The sequence below is a fragment of the Oryx dammah genome, unplaced genomic scaffold (genome assembly GCF_014754425.2).
Source record: "Oryx dammah isolate SB20612 unplaced genomic scaffold, SCBI_Odam_1.1 HiC_scaffold_3, whole genome shotgun sequence".
Taxonomy (NCBI): Eukaryota; Metazoa; Chordata; class Mammalia; order Artiodactyla; family Bovidae; genus Oryx; species Oryx dammah.
In genome coordinates this window covers 92,892,291-92,913,985 of record NW_024070187.1, presented here as the reverse complement: position 1 = coordinate 92,913,985, position 21,695 = coordinate 92,892,291, and positions in this window count along the sequence as shown.

Here is a 21,695-nt window from a genome sequence, read left to right as displayed (position 1 = left end):
ACTTTTAGATCTACTTGACCTCTTGATAGTTCCATTTGTATTTCTAATATGCTTGTCATTAACATACTGGGAAATGAAAATATCTCTTGCCATATCAATAAGCAGGAAATGTCACAGCCATCAGCAATTTCTGGCCTCCCAAAACTGTGATCTAATGGATGCTGTCAGCCCCATGTAACTGCTGAGGAGCTAGGGGAATGCAAGAAGCAAGGTGAACAGGCAAACAGGATTGGCCCAGATAGCTGAGGTGCATATGAAAGGAATAAATTCAGTGAGGCCAGAGACTTGCACATTCCCATACACAGAATGCTAAATACCTTAACTTGATACCTGATCTTTGATGTTCAGACTACCTGCTTCCTTGTTGCAAACTTGTATATAGCCTGACACTCCCTCCTGCCTCTTTGGAGCAGTTTTCTCTGAGCTACTGAGATGCCGTCTCCTGGGCTCAGAGTCCTAAACATTCCCAGCAAATAAAATATTTACTTTTCAGGTTGTGATGATATATTTTAGTAGACAATACCCAAAACAAAACTTCCAAGAGCTGCCATATAGCTCATGTCTTGTAGACACATCAATACCTAGAATGATAATCCACCTAGTTACTCAAGCAAATGTTTAGAAATCCTTTGACTTTCCTGGTGGCTCAGATGGTAAAGCATCTGTCTAAAGTGCAGGAGATCCAACTTCTATCCCTGGGTCAGGAAGATCTCCTGAAGAAGGAAATGGCAACCCACTCCAGTACTCTTGCCTGGAAAATCCCATGGACAGAGGAGCCTGGTAGGCTATAGTCCATGGGGTTGCAAAGAGTTGGACATGACTGAGCGACTGCACTTTTCCTTTTCTCTATTTGCTACATCTAATTATTCAGCAAGTTTTGTCATTCTACCTCTAAAATATCTCCTGAATCCATGAACCCCATCTCTATAGCTACTATTGTTCTTTAACATATTGTTTGGCTTCTATTCTTGACATACAACAATTCCTCTAAAACAGAATTGATATCACACAACTACTATATTTAAACCTTCCAAATTAACCGCCCCCTAACCGGGAGATGGTGAAGGACAGGGAGGCCTGGCGTGCTGCAATCTATGGGATTGCAGAGAGTCAGACACAACTGAGCAGTTGAACAACAACCCTGGCTCTGTGTACAGCTCTGTCCTCATCTCTTTGCCCACTTCTTGTCTTCTTGGGTTCTTTAAGCATGCCCAGCTCATTCTTTTCTTGAAGTTTTTATACTTGCTGGTCCCTTTGCTGGGACAATTGCCTCCCAGATCTTTAGATGGTTTGTTCCTTCTCATCATACAGATCTTTGTGTATGTGTCAATTCCTGAGAGGTCCTGTTGCAGTGAAAAGGAAAAAAGAGGAATGAGTTTTTCTTTTCTTACCTGAGAACAAAGAAGATAACAGGGAGCAGGTCTGATCACTCCTAGTTTTTACTTTGTTCCTAATCTGTAATCTGTAACTAAATTTGCTTTTCTGCCCCCTAACTCTGCTTGAGGAACATTTTATATCTATTATCTGTTGACTCTATGCTAATTATGTCCTGTACCTGGTGTTTACCTTTACAGCAGTCTCTCTGCCTACTACTCCTTGTAGTTTTTCTCTTTTTGCATTACAGAAAGAAAGTCACAGTATAATACACAGAAGACAATGGACCCAACTAGGCTCCTTGACTGCAGGAAACAAATTACAGGGCTACCTGACACCAGCCTATGACTGTTTTTGAAAGAATACAAGAGGAAGAAAAATGCAAGATCTTTACTTTGGTTCCTCCTAACCGACCCCTGACTGCAAGCCCTCATCTATATAATCCTCCAGATTCCTCATGGAAGAAGGGGCACTGTTCTTGAGGAGGAGCCTGCTGTGTCTCCTCTCTGCCAGCTGAGGATGAAAGCCACCTTTTTTTTTTTTTCCTCCAAACTCTGTCCCCATAGTTTTTATTTGTTTTCTATGGGCAGAGAAAATCAAGATGTTATCCGCGAAGTCTTTCTGGAAAATTCCATCTACATAAACAGACCTTAATTCTTCTCTATCACTTGACTCTTTTATTTTCACCATAGCATATATTGCTACCTGATATTTTTGTTTTTGCTTATGGTCAGTCCCTCTCAGCGGAATGTGTACTCCACGAAAACAAAGAACTTGCCTGCCTTGTTCACCATGGCATCCCTTGGAGACAGAACACAGGGTAGTTTCTCTATAGTCATTCTGGTGGCTCAGGCAGTAAAGAATCTGCCTACAATGCAGGAGACCCGGGTTCCATCCCTGGGTATTCTTGCCTGGAGAATCCCATGAACAGAAGAGTCTGGCAGACTAGAATCCATAGGGTTGCAAAGAGTTGGACATGACTGAGCAACTAACACTTTTGCTTTCTTTCACTTTCAGAGGTTCAATAAATGTTCTTGGAATTAATCAATAAACTACTAATTGTTTAATTAACAAGCCTTGATTTTTTTCTATATATCAGCTCACATTCAGTTAGGCCAAACCCTGACAACTCTTACTTTATGCTATCTCTTTATTTACCTATTCCTCCTCATTCCTACCACTCTAGCCCAGATCCTTATCACCTAGAATCTTTATTGCTTCTTCCCATCAGTACAGCTGTACTTTGGACGTAGAATAGTGTAATGGCTGCACAAGTTCTTCAGTCAGACAGCCTAGGTTTCAACTGCAACACTACCACTCACTAGTCGTTTGATATTGGATAGGTTATTTGGCCAATCTGTGTCTCTGTTTCCTCATCTGTAAAATAGTGACAATGATGGTGACCATCTCATAGACAATTGTGAGGTATCAGTGAATTTTCCATGGTAATCCATGGGAAGCATTGGAGCCAGGAAAGCACTGATAAGCGTTAGTTTCTTCTCTGTCTGTCCAATTAATATTTCTAAAATATCATTCTTCTTATATCACTCCCTTACCCATCACATGCTGAAACTCTGGATAAGATTCCAAGGCCTCTTCACTTGAAAGGATGTTCAATATCACTTATTATTAGAGAAATGCAAATTTAAACTACAATGAGATATCACCTCAAACCAGTTAAAATGGCCATCGTCAAAAAAATCTACAAACAATAAATGCTGGAGAGGGTGTGAAGAAAAAGGAACTCTCCTACTTACTCTGTTGGTGGGAGAGTAAATTGGTATACTACGGAGATCTGTATGGAGATTTCTTAAAAAAACTAAAAATGAGCTATACCATATGATCCAGCAATCCCACTCCTGGGCATATTTCTGGAGAGGACAATAATTCAAAAAGATACACGCACCTCAATGCTCATTGCAGCACTCTTTATGATAGCCAAGACATCAAAGCAACCAAAATGTCCATCAACAGAGGAATGGATAAAGAAAATGTGGTGTGTGTGTATATATATATATGAATATTAGCCAGCCATTAAAGAGAATGGAATAATGTCACTTATAGAAACATTCATGGACCTGGAGATTACCATACTAAGTGAGGTAAGTTAGACAGAGAAAAACAAATATCTAACACTCATATATGGAATCTAAAAAAATGATCCAAATGACATCATTTACAGAACAGAAAGAGACTTATAGACTTAGAGGATCAACTTATGGTTACTGGGTGAAATGGTTACAGAGAGGGATAGTTAGGGATTTGGAAATTGATATGTACATACTGCTATATTTAAAATAGATAATCAATAAGGACCTACTGTATAGCACAGGGAACTCTGCTCAGTATTCCTTAACAATCTAAATGGGAAAGGAATTTGAAAAAGAATAGACACAAGAATATGACAGAAACGCAACATTGTTAATCAACTGTATTACAATACAAAATAAAAAATTTTTTTAAAGAAAAACAAGTTTTAAAAATATTTCAAAGCTTCTTGAATACTTAAGAATGTGGTTTGTCCTTCAAGGCCTTTCTCAGTGTGGTCCAGAGAGTTTTCTTTATGTCGCTTTCCTTCATTCTATTATATGAACACTCCCATGCAGTTCAGACTATACATATATTTTATTTCAGCTAAAATTTGCTAATGTTGTCAGTAAATGTTATTGGAGCCAGAATTATCTCTGGACACATGCAAAAATGAAAGATACCACCTACACCTTCAAATTCTTCACTTTCCTAAAGCCACTGTGTCAGTGTTCTTCAGTTACTAGAAACAGAAACTGAGCCTACAAAACTTGATAGAAACAAATAATCTTATTGAAAGGATATGGAGCACCTTACAGAATCCAAAGAAAAGCTGGAAAGAGAAAACAATTGAAACAAAACACCAGACTCAGAATAAGAGCCAAGGTAGGTCCCAAGTCATAAGAACTAAAAGATAGTATCTTCAGGGTCCTAATACCAGGAAGAGTCAACATCCACAACTTTTCATCCTTGAGTCACTCTTCTTATCAAGAGTTAAATCCCAGGGAAATGACAAATCATGAAACTAGCTTGACATGCATGCCGACCCCTTCCTTAGCTAGGGGAAGCTGGTATTCAGAGAAGGAAAAACAACTCCTAAAACATATTTGGGGTATTCTTAGAAGAGAAAATGCCAGCAAATTTGGAAAACTTAGCAGTGGCCACAGGACTGGAAAAGGTCAGTTTTCATTTCAATCCCAAAGGAAGGCAATGCAAAAGAATGCTCAAACTACCGCACAATTGCTCTCATCTCACAGCTAGTAAAGTAATGTTCAAAATTCTCCAAGCCAGGCTTCTGCAATATGTGAACTGTGAACTTCCAGATGTTCAAGGTGGTTTTAGAAAAGGCAGAGGAACCAGAGATCAAATTGCCAACATCTGCTGGATCATCGAAAAAACAAAAGAGTTCCAGAAAGACATCTATTTCTGCTTTATTGACTATGCCAAAGCCTTTGACTGTGTGCATCACAATAAATTGTGGAAAATTCTGAAAGAGATGGGAATACCAGACCACCTGACCTGCCTCTTGAGAAACCTATATGCAGGTCAGGAAGCAACAGTTAGAACCAGACATGGAACAAAAGACTGGTTTCCAAATAGGAAAAGGAGTACGTCAAGGCTGTATATTGTCACCCTGCTTATTTAACTTATATGCAGAGTACATCATGAGAAATGCTGGGCTGGAAGTAGCACAAGCTGGAATCAAGATTGCCAGGAGAAATATCAATCACTTCAGATATGCAGATGACACCACCCTTATGGAAGAAAGTGAAGAAGAACTAAAGAGCCTCTTGATGAAAGTAAAAGAGGAGAGGGAAAAGTTGGCTTAAAACTCAACATTCAGAAAATTAAGATCAAGGTATCTGGTCCCATCACTTCATGGCAAATAGATGGGGAAACAGTGGAAACAGTGGCTGATTTTATTTTGGGGGGCTCCAAAATCACTGCAGATGGTGATTGCAGCCATGAAATTAAAAGATGCTTACTCCTTGGAAGGAAAATTATGACCAACCTAAACATCATATTCAAAAGTAGAGACATTACTTTGCCAACAAAGGTCCATCTTGTCAAGTCTATGGTTTTTCCAGTAGTTATGTATGGATGTGAGGGTTGGACTATAAAGAAAGCTGAGCACCGAAGAATTAATGTTTTTGAATTGTGTTGGAGAAGACTCTTGAGAGTCCCTTGGACAGCAAGGAGATCCAACCAGTCCATTCTAAAGGAAATCAGTCCTGGGTGTTCATTGGAAGGACTGATGTTGAAGCTGAAACTCCAATACTTTGGCCACCTGATGCAAAGAGCTGACTCATTTGAAAAGTCTCTGATGCTGGGAATGATTGAAGGCAAGAACAGAAAGGGACGAAAGGGGATGAGATGGTTGGATGCCATCACCGACTCAATGGAGATGAGTTTGAGTAAACTCTGGGAGTTGGTGATGGACAGGGAGGCCTGGCGTGCTGTGCTCCATGGGGTTGCAAAGAGTCAGACATGACTGAGCAACTGAACTGATAGAAGAGAAAAAGGTATGCTGGGAAAGCAAAACCTATTGATATCCTCTCTAAACATAATAGCCTGTATTTGTATAATTCTTTATAAATTGAAGTTTTGACATTCCAAATCTCATATAATTCTCACTATTGGAACTCAAAAATAAATTCAGCCTAAATCCAGGATTCGTTCACCCTTACCTTAGTTGCCCATTCTTTCTTCCTATCTTTGTTTCCTTGACCTTCATTTCATTTGCTAAGAAGAAGGCAATGGCACCCACTCCAGTACTCTTGCCTGGAAAATCCCATGGACGAAGGAGCCTAGTAGGCTGCAGTCCATGGGGTTGCTAAGAGTCGGACACGACTGACTGACTTCACTTTGACTTTTCACTTTCATGCATTGGAGAAGGAAATGGCAACCCACTCCAGTATTCTTGCCTAGAGAATCCCAGGGATGGGGGAGCCTGGTGGGCTGCCGTCTATGGGGTCACACAGAGTCGGACACGACTGAAGCGATTTAGCAGCAGAAGCAGCAACCTCTTTTTAGGTACAGTTCAAGCCTTACTGTCTCCCTGGAGCCTTTTCAGGTTGCCCTAGAGTTCTATCCTCACTTCTTTCTAGGAACTTCTACAGAAGTTATTTGTACCTGACTTAGCATTGTCTTCTTGCATTGTAATCTGTGTATTTTTATGTAAATGATCTAAATCGCCAAGAAAATCACTCAGCTGTAGCCTGTATTGCACCTTGAGAACTTCTCAGTGTATCCCAAGTTGAAAAAGGTCTACGCATATTCACTGGTACTGGCCATCTGAGAGGAAACAGACGTATCTGAAGGAACATATCTTATATGTCTTTTCTCCTCTTCCATGGAACCCTTATCTCCCACCTGACAACACCTGAGATTTGGTTTAGGCAGGAAGGCCAGGAGTATTTCCTGTTACCTGAGAAGTCCTGGGTTATCTCCTCTAAGATCTTGCTGGCTAACACCCTGGAAAGTAATGTGGTTCTGAGATAAGCAGATATAAAACAGATTTAGCACACATTTTGACATTCATTAACTCATTAGATAATGTAATTTATCCAAGATACTCTCTTAGGCACACAGAGAGGCTCAGAAGCTCTGGCCAGCACTGGGTTCTCAGAGCCAAGACTGGTCATCATTGCAAAGTGATGGCCTGGAGTTGAGACAGCGACAGTGTCACCTTCTAATCTACTATGTAATTAACTTAGTTGTTACGTTTGTGCTTAATTGTCTGTCACTCCAAACAGAACATAGACTCCTCAAGATCAGAGGTTTTTATAGCTTCTTCCCTAATGTGTAGCTCAAGTCTCTATGACAGCATCTGGTATAAAGCAGGTGCTCAATACATATTTGTTGAAAGAGTGAATGGATGAGAAATCCAAAAGAACATCCTAAAGTTCAGTAGACTCAGCAACTACAAGGATGGTCTACAGCATCAAGCCCATATGGAGAAGACAACGAAGAGGTGAGGCCAGGAGTGGTTATGTGAGATCTTGGAACCAAGAGGCAGGGCGCAGTTTTTAGGGCCTCTGGTCTTGTTCATCATGGACAAGGATAAGGGATATTGAGCTAACTGACATAATCAATAGCATTTTTTTAACATTTTTTTTTAATGTGGACCATTTTTGAAGTCTATTGAATTTGTTACAATATTGCTTCTGTTCTGGTTTTTTGGTCATGAGGCATGTGGGATCGTAGCTCCCCAATCAGGGATCAAACCCACACCTCCCGCACTGGAAGGCAGAGTCAACCACTAGACCACCAGGGAAGTCTCCAGTAGCAACAGTTCTGCATAAACAAAGAAGACATTATTGTTCTCCTTTCTAGCTGGGGAAATGAAGGGGTCATACTTTCCAGGTTACACAGCAAGCAAATTAACAACCCAGGTTACAAATCAACAACCCAGGATTTAGGCAAAATTCAGTTCAATTCAGACAAACATTGAAGAGAGCCAGTTACGCATGTGTTATAACTCTGGTTCCACCACTCACTCACAATATGACCCAATGCCAGTCATACATATACTCTAAGCCTCAATTTCTCAATTGTCACATGAGAGTAATGGTAGTACCTATCTCCTAGATCTGTTGGGAAAATTAAATAAGAAAATTTATGCAAAGTACTTGGCTCAGTGCCTAACACGGAGTATGGAAATAATATGCATTACTATTGTAATCATTATCACTGGTATTTCAAATATTTATTGAGAACCTATCAATACTATAAAGGATGTGAAAAAAGTGAAAGTTGCTCAGTCGTGTCCTACTCTTTGCAACCCCATGGACTATACAGTCTATGGAATTCTCCAGGCCAGAATACTGGAGTGGGTAGCCTTTCCCTTCTCCAAGGGATCTTCCCAACCCAGGTATCAAACCCAGGTCTTCTGCATTGCAAGTGGATTCTTTACCAGCTTAGCCACAAGTGAAACCCAAGAATCCTGGAGTGGGTAGCCTATCCCTTCCCCAGCAGATCTTTCCAACCCAAGAATCAAATTGGGGTCTCCTGAATTGCAGGCAGATTCTTTACCAACTGAGCTATCAGGGAATACTAAGGATATAAATACCAAGAGGATGCAATTTCCAGCTTTCAAGTGTCTGACAGTCTAGGTCTCAAGCAGATACATTAAAAACAATGAGATATAAGTAGTAGTGATAAGGCCAAAAATCAACACAGGGAAAACACCACTGTTATGCCCTGAGAGGTCCAGAAGGCTTCCTAGCAGAAATAACTGGAGACACATCCCATAGGATTATCTAGGAGTTTTGCAGGCCAAGAAATACGAACAGGTATTATCACCAGAGAATGGAATGAACAAAGAGATACACACAGGGTGATTAGAAGCAGTTTTTGAGAGATGAGGTTGAAGAAATAGAAATGGGGTAATTCAGGGCCTTGTATGTTAGGAAATTTGAACCTTTTTCTTTTGGCAATGGGAATGAATAGGGTGTGTTTAAGAAATAATACAGTGTGGTCAGATGTCCATTGGCTAGATCCCTGGCAACTGAGTATAAGATGAATTTGAAGAGTACAAGAATGGGAATAGGGATTTCAGTTGGAATGTTATTGCAAGAGTCCAAATGGGAGAGAATAAGGGACAAAATAAGGCAGTGGACTGGGAGATATCAAAGAAAAATCCCTGAACTGGTTAACTGGGTAGGGTTCAGGTTGAAGCTGGTAGGGGAGATAGCCATGGGGTGTCCAAGAAACGGAAACAAAAGAAAGGGAAGCTTCTGCCGGCCAAATTTCTCTCTAGAAAAGTTTGCAGATAAATCAGTCCAGGATATCTGGTGAGACAAGAGTTCACTCTTAGCTGCTCTCACGGTGTTATATGCCTGTTTCTTTCTTCATGATGGTTGTGGATATGTTTTTGAGAACTTACCAGCCTCCATTGTTCTTACTGTCTTTTTAGTCAACTTTTGCACTTAAAAAAAAAATTAATTTCCATTTTATTTTATTTTTTTAAATTTTACTTTATTTTACCAATACAATACTGTATTGGTTTTGCCATACATTAACATGAATCTGCCACGGGTGTACACGTGTTTCCAATCCTGAACCCCCCTCCCACCTCCCTCCCCATACCATCTCTCTGGGTCATCCCAGTGCACCAGCCCCAAGCATCCTGTATCCTGCATCAAACCTAGACTGGCGATTCGTTTCTTATATGATATTATACATGTTTCAATGCCATTCTCCCAAATCATCTCCCCCTCTCCCTCTCCCACAGAGTCCAAAAGACTGTTCTATACATCTGTGTCTCTTTTGCTGTCTCGCATACAGGGTTATCATTACCATCTTTCTAAATTCCATATATATGTGTTAGTATAGTGTATCATAGAAGGCAATGGCAGCCCACTCCACTACTCTTGCCTGGAAAATCCCATGGATGGAGGAGCCTGGTAGGCTGCAGTCCATGGTGTCACCAAGAGTCGAACACTACTGAGCAGTTTTGCTTTCACTTTTCACTTTCATGCATTGGAGAAGGAAATGGCAACCCACTCTAGTGCTCTTGCCTGGAGAATCCCAGGGATGGGGGAGCCTAGTGGGCTGCCATCTATGGGGTTGCACAGAGTTGGACACTACTGAAGCAACTTAGCAGCAGCAGCAGCAGCAGCAGTATACTGTATTGGTGTTTTTCTTTCCGGCTTACTTCACTCTGTATAATCGGCTCCAGTTTCATCCACCTCATTAGAACTGATTCAAATGTATTCTTTTTAATGGCTGAGTAATACTCCATTGTGTATTTTGCACTTTAAATATATTCTCCTTACAAGCAAGAACAAAATCAAAGGAACAAGATTTCCCAGCAGAAGCAAGAAAATTAGAAGGCAACATTTTAATTAATTATTATAAAATGGATTAGATGCCCTCTCAGTTTCTATAGCTGATAAATGGGAATAGAAAAATCAGTGCCTTCCCTTCTTACAAACAATTGAACAAGACATTGAAGGAATTTTAGCAAAAGACAAAAAAAGTAATAAAATATTCTAGTCCTTTTTAAACCTATCAAATGTATTGTCAAGGTGATTAAGCATTGATTTAAGGTCTCCTCTCCCTATACTGGAAGGTTCTTAAACATAATTAAATTAACAAGCATTTGCTAGTATCAAACAGAATGCCAGACTTACTGTAAACATAACATATTACTACAGCATATCCTCTTAAATCCTAAATCACCTAGCTTTGAGGATCTCCTCATTTTTACTGAAATCCTTTCACTTCTCCTTTCCATTAGTTTTCAAACATCTCAATTTTATAATCCTTGTCCATAGACTAGAACCCTAGTATGTTTTCACAATTTGAGATTGTGATTGCACACTTAGATTTCAGGAGAATCTGCTATCTTTATACAAACATCAAATACAAATTCTAAATCAGTAAAACATGTATAAAAATCAATGTAACTTTGCAAAGTCTATATCTTATTCATTTTATGGTATACATGACAAAAGAGAAGCTGATTATACTTTCATTAAATGAAGGAGTTAAATATTATCTTACCATGGAGAAGACAATGGCAAGCCACTCCAGTACTCTTACCTGGAAAATCCCATGGGTGGAGGAGCCTGGTAGGCTGAAGTCCATGGGGTCGCTAAGAGTCGGACATGACTGAGCGACTTCACCTTCACTTTTCACTTTCATGCATTGGAGAAGGAAGTGGCAACCCACTCCAGTGTTCTTGCCTGGAGAATCCCAGGGACAGGGGAGCCTGGTGGGCTGCTGTCTATGGGGTCGCACAGAGTCAGACACAACTGAAGCGACTTAGCAGCAGCAGCAGCAAAGACAAAGTCTCTGGTAGACTATCATTCCTAAAATGATACTCAACTTGTAGAAGAATATTGCTTCCCTTCCTTAGGATAGAATTCATTCTCATTCAAATTCTTCATCTTCTCTCCCTACAACAAACATTTATCTTCCTCAGAAATCTCCACCATGAAACTATATACTGTGACAATTGTATGCAGGGACAGAACGTGGTCTCTATCTTTCCAAATGATGAGGGATACAGATGAGACTATATATCAACTTGACAATGTGTATGTACTATACAACAATGAGCACTGGACAGAAGAAATCTACAGAAATCTCCGTGAGGAGAGAATATTAGAATGTTGCTGTTGTTCAGTTGCTAAGTCACGTCCAGCACTTTGTGACCCCATGAACTACAGCACCCTAGGCTCCCCTGTCCTTCACTATCTCCTGGAATTTGCTCAAATTCATGTTCATTTAGTCAATGATGCTATCTAACCGCCTCATTGGAAAAGACTCTGATGTTGGGAAAGATTGAAGGCAGAGGAAGAAAAGGGCAGCAGAGGATGAGTATTAGAATATAATTACTTAAATCTAGCAACAAAATTCTTCTACGTAACTGTTATCTACCCTGCAGGTAGCTACTTACAGATGCTATTTCTTTCCAACCATCAACAATTAGGCCCTGCACTAGTGTCAAGTATCCATCATAGGCCCTAGATTTCAGTCTTTAGGAAATTAACATATAGCTTTTTCTGAGAAAGTGAAATAAAAGGGAAATAAACTATGTTAAGTTTCTTCTATGTACTGGGCTGCAGATTAAATACTTTTATTAATATTACATAAAGCTGTGACCACTAAGAGAACAGTCGTCTCAAATGTGTTGCTCAAGGCTGTATCCAGGGCTGAGTAGTGCCAAATATAGACTAGATATCCAGTAACATTCATAGCTAAGATGGTTGGGTACTTATTATTTTCTGTGCACTATTGTAAGCACTAATTCATTTGATTCTCACAACCATGCTATACAGTAGGTATTGTATCCATTTTACAGATGAGAAAACTGAGGGTAAGAGAAGTTAAGTAACTTGCCCAAAGTCACATAGGTAGCAGAGCTGGGATGCAAACCTGTCCCCCATATTTCCTCACTACGTTAAACTTACCACATGAACAAATCAACATTGTTTCCTTCAGGAACTGGGGACTGTTTATGTTGACATAGTTCTGAGATTGATGCAAATATACTTTTTCCAAAGTTGTGGTGCTTACCTTCTATTGCACAGATCAAGCAATAAGTTTCCTCTCTTGCTTTGTAAATCCCAGGTAAAAGCTCTTTCTCCCACACTTCACCTCTTGTTCTTCACAGCTCAGTACTAATCATCAGCCATAATGCAGTGTAGAATTGCCAACACCATCCCGATGATGTAGTTATTTCCAATTGGCACTTGGGAGCAGTGAGGATAGGAGGCATTACTCATAGCCAAGAGTACAGATGTTTCTAATTGCTTTCCATTACCAAGAATAACAGCTGTTTACATCTATCAGCAAATAATTCACAAGAGCTCCAGACTATTAAGATAACACACCCCACCTGGTCACCATCACAAGTTGTCAAGGCCAAGATAGAGGCTGCCAGAAACCCCTTCTGCATCTCTGTTCATCAACTGACAGCATGTGTCACCTTCAGATATCCTTATGCTACCCCACAAGCTCTGGCTTCTTGGTGGCCTGACACATCAAACGGACATATGGATTCTTCATGGCTTTGCAGTAAATGTTTTATGGTTATCTTGCAGCCAAGGGCAGCTGACACGGAGGAGCAGGGGACTTGCAAATAGCCTGATGAAAGAATTTTTGCACTTTTTTTTTTTTTTCACAGAAGAGGAGGAAGTGTTCTGCTTAGAGGAGTTTCTCAGCTGCAATGTACTTAACTTCCTTTAATGCACCAACACATTGCATTGGGTGACAGATTATGCGTTCAGTAGCCTCCCAGGGACCTGGTCACGTGCTTGGAAATAATACCCCCAAATGGACAGACAGTGTTAACAGTTCAGTGAACTTTATGACACAGTTTTATTGGGCACAAAAGAATACAAATATTACAACGCATCATAGATATTTGGAGTTAAAAACACCAATAGTACCTCCTTGCCAAGGCAGCATTGATCATACTACATGGGGTTTTATTGTTGTTTTTTATTTCCTTTTCTAGCCTAGTTTAAAGTGACTCAGGCAATTGGTCTCTACTATTTTTTCTTTCCCATGGAGACTCTATCAGTGTCTCAATGCAACTTTGTTTCCAGCTACCTCCGAATTTATATCTAAAATTGTCTTTCCATACATTTAAATATATTTTTTTTAACCCATGGGTTTTTCAACCTACAAAAATAAGAGTATCAGCTATTGAGTTGGCCAAAAATTCATTCGTGTTTTTCCATAAGATGTTATGGAAAAATTCAACCAACTTTTAGGCCAACCCAATATTTAAAGCTACATGAGACCCAGGTGGCTCAGTGGTAAAGAATCTTCCTGCCAAGCAGGAGATGCAGGTTTGATTCCTGGGTTGGGAAGGACCCCCTGGAGAAGGAAATGGCAATCCACCCCAGTATTCTTACCTGAGAAATCCCGTGGACAGAGAAGCCTAGTGGGTTATAGTCCATGGGGTCACAAAGACTCAGACACTATTGAGCAACTAAGCTACAACAGATTTTCTACAAAACTATTCAAACTGAACAATTTCCTTTCGCCTGTGACATTTTGTCTCGAGCTATTAATTCTTTCCTTCCTTGTGTTTGTATGCCATTGCCCCATCACAAGGTGAAGTCTCTGGAGTCCTTTGAAACTGGGATGATTTCCAATTGCTTCGACCAACAGAATATGCCAGAAGTGATACTTGGCCAGTTCTGGGCCTCATTCTTAAGAGGACTGGCAGTTTCTGCTCCCTTATCTTGAAACTCTTGCTCTGAGGGAAGTACCATGGAAGAACCCTTATGATCCTGAGACTCCTATGCTGGAAGGAAGCCTAGGGTAGCTATGTGGAGGGGTTGTAAGGAGAGAAGATGCTAACAGCTTCTTCTAGGCTGTTCCAGACACCCCAGTCCAGGTGCCAGACACATGAGCAAATGAACAACTTGGCATGCAAGGATCTCAGCCATTCCAACCAGTTCTAGCTGTTCAAGCCATCCTGGTTAAGGCTCTAAATACCATGGAGTAGATACAGACTGTCCTTGAATTACTGACCTACAGAATAATAAGCATAATAATTTTTTACCACTTTACCATACAATACCTGATTAGGGTCATGAGGAAAAGGGTGTGATAGAGGATGAGACGGTTGGATGGCATTATCAACTCAATGGACATGAGTTTGAGCAAACTCCAGGAGATAGTGGAGGAGAGGGAGGCCTGGTATGCTGCAGTTCATGGGAGTCACAAAAAGTCGTACACAACTGAGCGACTGAACAACAACAACCGCCATACATTACCATCTGTAAAATAGATAGCCAGTGGGAATTTGCTGTATGACTCAGGGAGCTCAGGCTGGCACTCTGTGACAGCCTAGAGGGGTGGGAGGGAGGTTCAAGAGGGAGGGGACATATGTATATCTATGGCTGATTCATACTGATGTATGACAGAAACCAATACAAAAGTGTAAAGCAGTTATCCTTCAATTAAAAATAAACAAAATTTTAAAAATATGTCAATCTATGCCAAAACCAATACAGAATTGTAAAGTAAAAATTAAAAACAAATAAATAAATTAGTTAAAAAAATAAATAAATAAAAATAAAAATGTTACATAGCAGGTGGCAACTAGAAGTGGAACACATCCCACTCCAATTTCCATGAATCTCTAATACTTCAACATCATTCCACAACACAAATGACACAACCTGTAAGAGAGAAGTCATTCCCTGAAATCATAGCTCATATAATAAACATCATTGTAGTTTCTAATCAAAAGAAACAAAAAGAAGAAAGGCAAGTGCTCAAATTAAAAGATGCTTACTCCTTGGAAGAAAAGTTACGACCAACCTAGATAGCATATTCCAAAGCAGAGACATTACTTTGCTGACTAAGGTCCGTCTAGTCAAGGCTATGGTTTTTCCTGTGGTCATGTATGGATGTGAGAATTGGACTGTGAAGAAGGCTGAGCGCCGAAGAATTGATGCTTTTGAACTGTGGTGTTGGAGAAGACTCTTGAGAGTCCCTTGGACTGCGAGGAGATCCAACCAATCCATTCTGAAGGAGATCAGCCCTGGGATTTCTTTGGAAGGAATGATGCTAAAGCTGAAACTCCAGTACTTTGGCCACCTCATGAGAAGAGTTGACACATTGGAAAAGACTTTGATGCTGGGAGGGATTGGGGGCAGGAGAAGGGGACGACAGAGGATGAGATGGCTGGATTGCATCACGGACTCGATGGACGTGAGTCTGAGTGAACTCCGGGAGTTGGTGATGGACAGGGAGGCCTGATGTGCTGCGATTCATGGGGTTGCAAAGAGTCGGACACGACTAAGCAATTGAACTGAACTGAAGTGCTCAAAATGCACCATATTCCTTTTTTCATCGAATCCATGTCTCACTCCTCTATCAGTGAGGGCTTTATTCTACTATTTTGCCCATAAAATAAGCAGTTATGTATTTTAGGTTTCTGCCACTGCATGGGTTATCAATTCAAATCACTGCACTTCACTTTCCGATCTAAATATATATCCAACAGGCTGGATTGAATTAGAATAAAATCATCACTTCTTTCCAGGAAATTTGGTTCTTTAATAAAACTCCAACAAATTTTGGAAACTGTACAGATTCTCTTTTGATGACATCAGTTATAAGTCTGTAGTTGCTATTAGGAAATGGAGAAGGAAATGGCAACCACTCCAGTGTTCTTGCCTAGAGAATCCGTGGACAGAGGAGCCTGGAGTGCTGCTGTCCATAGGGTCACACACTTTAGTTGAGCACGACTAAAGCAACTTAACATGCATGCATGCATTGGAGAGGGAAATGGCAACTCACTCTTGTATTCTTGCCTGGAGAATCCCAGGGACAGCGTAGCCTGGTGGGCTGCCATCTATGGGGTCGCACAGAGTCGGATACGACTAAAGCGACTTAGCAGCAGCAGCTATTAGGAAAAGTACTAGTTTTGAAACCTTAGGAAGTGCTTGTACTGCTTACAGAGATGTTGTTTTTACAATACAGATGTGTATATATAGCATAAATTATATACTTAAGTGTGTATATACACTGCTGCTGCTGCTGCTAAGTTGCATCAGTCATGTCGTGTATATATACAAATATATATATATAAGCTTGGTGAGGAATAGTATAATATATATTAAAAATTGGATCGCATTCTTCCGGTCACTTTATATCTGCTTAACAGTCATAAAAAACTCACTGCATTAGAACATAGATACTCTGGATTTTCCAGCCTCCTGACTCCATCCACTACCTAATTCTCAAAAGACTGGCAGGACATTTTGAGTTTGCTTTCACTTCTAAAATTTATTTCCCTATATAGTCTTCCTATATTTTCTTACCTTCCTTATTGCTTACACATTAACCAAATGGACTTATATGGCCTAAATCCTATTTCACAGCATTCTTGGTAAGAAATTTAACATCTAAATATTACTAAAATAATATTTTTTCTTTTTTTAGTCTAATTTTGTAACTAAATTAGGAAACAGCCAGCTACTTCCCTCTTAATAATACCTTTATATGTTAAAGTACTAATATTAACTCACTCTCGAAGTTGAAAAGGAATATTTCCCCTAATTAAATTCAATTATTTAGCAATAGCCTAAGTTTTCTTAAATTATCAAGAAATTACACCATTTGGGTGGAGAAGGAAACATTTTTTCTCTTTAAAGAGAAAAATTCAGTCCTTAATTATTCATGAATATAGCTTCATTTAGAGGAATAAAAGATTGTCTATATAATTATTTAATGCTACACTGAGAGACCTTCAAAGATATCTAAGACGTATAGTTACTTTGCTGCTGCTGCTGCTGCTGCTAAGTCACTTCAGTCGTGTCCAACTATGCGACCCCATAGCCCGCAGCCCACCAGGCTCCTCTGTCCACAGGGTTCTCCAAGCAAGAATACTGGAGTGGGTTGCCATGTCCTTCTCCAATAGTCATTTTAGTTTTTCTTTTAAAATGGCAAAATGGTCCAAGATAATATTCATATTGGAGTAAAACACAGAGCCTTCGCTCACCAACAGCCCAATCTTGAGTACAATGAAAAATTCTTTAAAGATAACCTTGGACAGGATTTTAAAGTAGAGAAAGGTCAGCATTCTTGACCTGCATCATTCACTTTCTCATAACTTTTCCCTCAGTGCTCATTCACATTAAAGTGATCTGTAAGGATCTAATGAAATCAGAGTTTTCATTTCTGACATGGACTTTGTAAATGCCTGAAATGATACTATAAATGTTATTGATTACTCTGTTGATACATGAAGCCAGCTTTGAGTTGATATTACAGATTTTTTTTTAAATATCTTGAAATGATTTTAAACTCCCTAGGAGTTTCAAAAACAATACAAAGAGTCCCTTGAACCTTCCACTCAGATTTACCAATGTTCCACAGATTCTGAAGTTTTCCTTTCCCACTGTCCATATGAAAAGACCATAAGATAAGTATATTCTTAATAAACATGACAAAGTTGCTCTCACATTTGTCTTCAAGGGCTGCAGGCAGACAGCTAATTATTAATTAGATTGCAAGTAGAATGATGCTAATATAGTACTGGTGAACATACTTGTTTCCAGGCTGGCATGATATGGCGTGCAAGTTGGCATGCAGTGTTATATGAACATATGGCAGGCAGAAGCTGCTGTTTCCTCCTAGGAAACAGCAACGGAAACGTCAGCTCCCACAGTATTGAAGACACACACCCCAAAACTCCTCAGTGCTGTTGAGGGCGTAATGCACATGCCACTTCCCAGTCACTGGGATGGGGAAATAAACCCTTCATGTGGTGTCATGCCAGGAACCAGAGGCGCTTAAAGTCTGTTTCACTCAGAAGAGAAGGATGCAAAACCAGAAGTTATCCCTCTAGCTGCTGTGTCAGGGTCCAGCTCGTTATGGTATTTCTCATAAAGAAATTTCTACCCAGGAAAACCTCAACCATTCAAAGAGTCTAGCCCTTTGCCACCAAGCAAGTATATGCTTAGATATAATAGGATCTATAAAGATCTACTTGTGGGCTTCCCCGGTGGCTTAGCAGTAAAAAATCCGCCTGCAATGCAAGAATCGCAGGAGAAGTGGGTTGAATCCTTGGGTGGGGAAGATCCCCTGGAGGAGGGCATAGCAACCCATTCTAGTATCCTTGCCTGGAGAATCCCATGGACAGAGGAGCCTGATGGGCTACAGTCCACAGGATCGCAGAGTCAGATACAACTGAAGCGACTTAGCACACAGGCATGCACAAGGATCTACCTCTTTATTTTACAGTTTAAAAAACCCAGAAACATTCCATGACTTGTCCAAATGTTGAGTCTGAATGAATGTTTAAGGCTTTCAGCATTTCTAGAATTCCACTGAGAAAGCAGTTTATCTTTTATTATTAGTCTCTCCTGAAGAGTAATAATCGTAACTCTGAAAATTCACCCAGCTTTTACCTAAATCTCCACTGGTAGTGGTTTAATCACTAAGTTGTGTCCTACTCTTTTGACCCCATGGACTATAGCCTGCCAGGCTCCTCTGTCCATGGGATTTTCCAGGTAAGAATACTGGAGTAGGTTGCCATTTCCTTCTCCAGGGGATCTTCCCAACCCAGGAATCGAACCTGGGTCTCCTGCATTGCAGGCCGAGTCTTTACCAACTGAGCTACAAGGGAAGATCAAATCTCCACTACTGGCATTCATTTTCTTCATTCTGTTCTCTGCGGCATAAACGCACACTTAATATGTAATAACTTTGCATCTTCTTAAAAGTCTATTTTAAATTTTTTCACAGCTTTCCCCAAGTCAAAATACATAAACAGTAGTTCTTCAGGAAGAAGTTTGGGGTATAGGTCTATGCTTTTGATTATTTATACCTACTCAAAGGACTCCTAGGTGGTGCAGTGGTAAAGAATCTGCCTGCCAATGCAGGAGACTCAAGAGACATGGGTTCTATTCCTAGTCAGGAAGACCCCTTGGAGTAGGAGATTGCAACCTGCTCCAGTATTCCTGTCTGGAAAATTCCACAGACAGAGGAGCCTGGTGGGCTACAGTCTAAGGGGTCACAAAGAGTTGGACATGACTGAACATGCATGCAAAGGATTCCTATTTACTTAAATATATAAGCTTCTTCCTATGTGACTGAATTATTCCCACTCTAGCTATTCTACTATATAATATAACAAAAGATGCTTTTGTCTTTCCATATGCTTTTTATTCAAGCAGTTTGAAATTCATCATCTGTTGGAATATGTTATTCCAAAACACTTTACTGGTTCAATAGAATAATTCTTCATTGAAAGACTGAAGTCCTAATTGTACTCTCAGTAAATGTACACTTCCCTTCCTCTTTGTCCCTGCTTTCTGCTCCAAAATGAAGTGAAGACTGGACAGAGCCAACAGAGAATGGGAAGGGAGGGGTCCTCTGTGGTCATCCTACAGCCTAGAAATGAAAACTACTTGCTCTGGTTGTTGGAAAAATTTCCCAGATGGCTTCAACTGAAAGAAAGTATTTTTACATTTCTCTTTTCCCCCACACAAAAGGATTCTTGAGTGTTGGGTGTGTAAAACTGTCAGTTTCTATATGAACTTGGTGTCTGGAGCAACCAGCACACTCAACTGCAAAAGCACATAGGACCTGAAGGGTCTGACCCAGCAGTGGGGTCCATGCTGGGGGCAAAAACCCAAACCACCACGGCCACTGAGAACCTCAGTATGTTTTGTCTCTCTTTAGGCCATCCTGTGAACATTCAGCTTTTATTGCAGCAGTTGTTGTCATTATTGGATGTTTCGATATGATCTGGCATTTTTCCAGGGGGGCAGCGTCCCCATCAGGACATGTGCCAGGCAGAGCAGAATGCCATTATGTGGAGAACGGTTGCTGCTGCGAGCTGCCTCCATCGCGGGGGATTTCTCTCTGCAAGTGCTGAGCATAATGGACTCCTTCACTAAATGACTCTGGATGAGCAGGGTTTTGGCAGAGGCCCTGCAAGTCCCACACTCTATTATAAAACTGAATGCCCGTGTAATGGATGCTCAGGAGAAGTGGAGATGAGGGCAGGTGGGTGGGAGAGAGTCATGTCTGAAAGGCACAGACAACACTCGAGAAGGGGAGGAGAGGAATGTGAGCCCAACAGGCAAAAGGACAAGCATGGACCCAACTAATTTAAAGGAAGAAAGATAATTTTTACATGGATTTTAATCATAACAATCAAAAATCTAGAAGAGAGAAACAATTAACAAACAAACACAAGATGTTTTAGTAGGTAGGTGAAAAGTGCTCTAAAGAAAGACAGAGAAGGGTTAGGGGATAGAGAGTGATGTAGGGGGATTAGTGTTGTTTTGTACATCCTGATCAGGAAATATCTCTTGATAAACTGACATGAGCTGAGATCTGATGAGGTAAGGGAGCAAGTCCTGCATATATCTGGAAGAAGCATTTGAGTCAGAAGTAACAGCATATGCAAAGGACCTGAGGTCTTCATGTAAAGGCTCTCAATCAGGAAAGGGCTTAGTGTGTGTAGAAATAGCAAGAAAGCCCTGTCGATGGAACAAAATAAGCTAGTGGGAGAGAGTTGGAGTGAGTCTTGGCAGGAGCAGGGTCAGATCAGTGGAGTCCATGGTCCAGCTTGAAGTATTTTTCTGAGTGAGAGGAGTGTCAGTGGAGGGTTTTGCACTGAGGGCTGACTTAGCTGGCCTAGGTTTTAAAAGAAACCATTCTGCTTCTGTGCAGTGAAAGGATTGTAAGGAAGCAAAAATGGAAGCAAGAATACTAGTTTGGAGGTTATCAAAGAAATCCAGAAGAAAGGTGATGGTGGTAGACTAGCAGAAGTAGAGGACAATGGTCAACTTGAAATATAAATGGAAGGTAAAGCCAACAGGATTTGCTGATAAATTGGATGTAGGGAAGGACTGATGCAGAAGCTCCAATATTTTGGCCACCTGATACGAAGAGCAAACTCACTGGAAAAGACCCTGATGGTGGGAAAGATAAAGGGCAAGAGAAGGAAAGGGAAGCAGAGGATGAGACGGTTGGATGGAATCACCAACTCAATGATCTTGAGTTTGAACAAACTCTGAGAGATGATGAAGGACAGGGAAGCCTGGCGAGCTGCAGTCCATGAGGTCACAAGTGTAAGGTATAGTTCGGGCCAAGGCAGAAAAGAAGGTGAGATGACCTCAATGGAGAAAGGTTACCTTTGCTCAGGCAAGGAGGGGCAACTGTTGGCCTAAGGACCAGGCTGAGCACGAGAGGGATTAGGGAGGCTTCATATTTAAAGAGAGGTTTGTGGAAGTGATAAGGGAAATGTTAGGCCTGATGTTTTGGGTAATCTTTAGTTGAGATGGCATTTGTAGTTG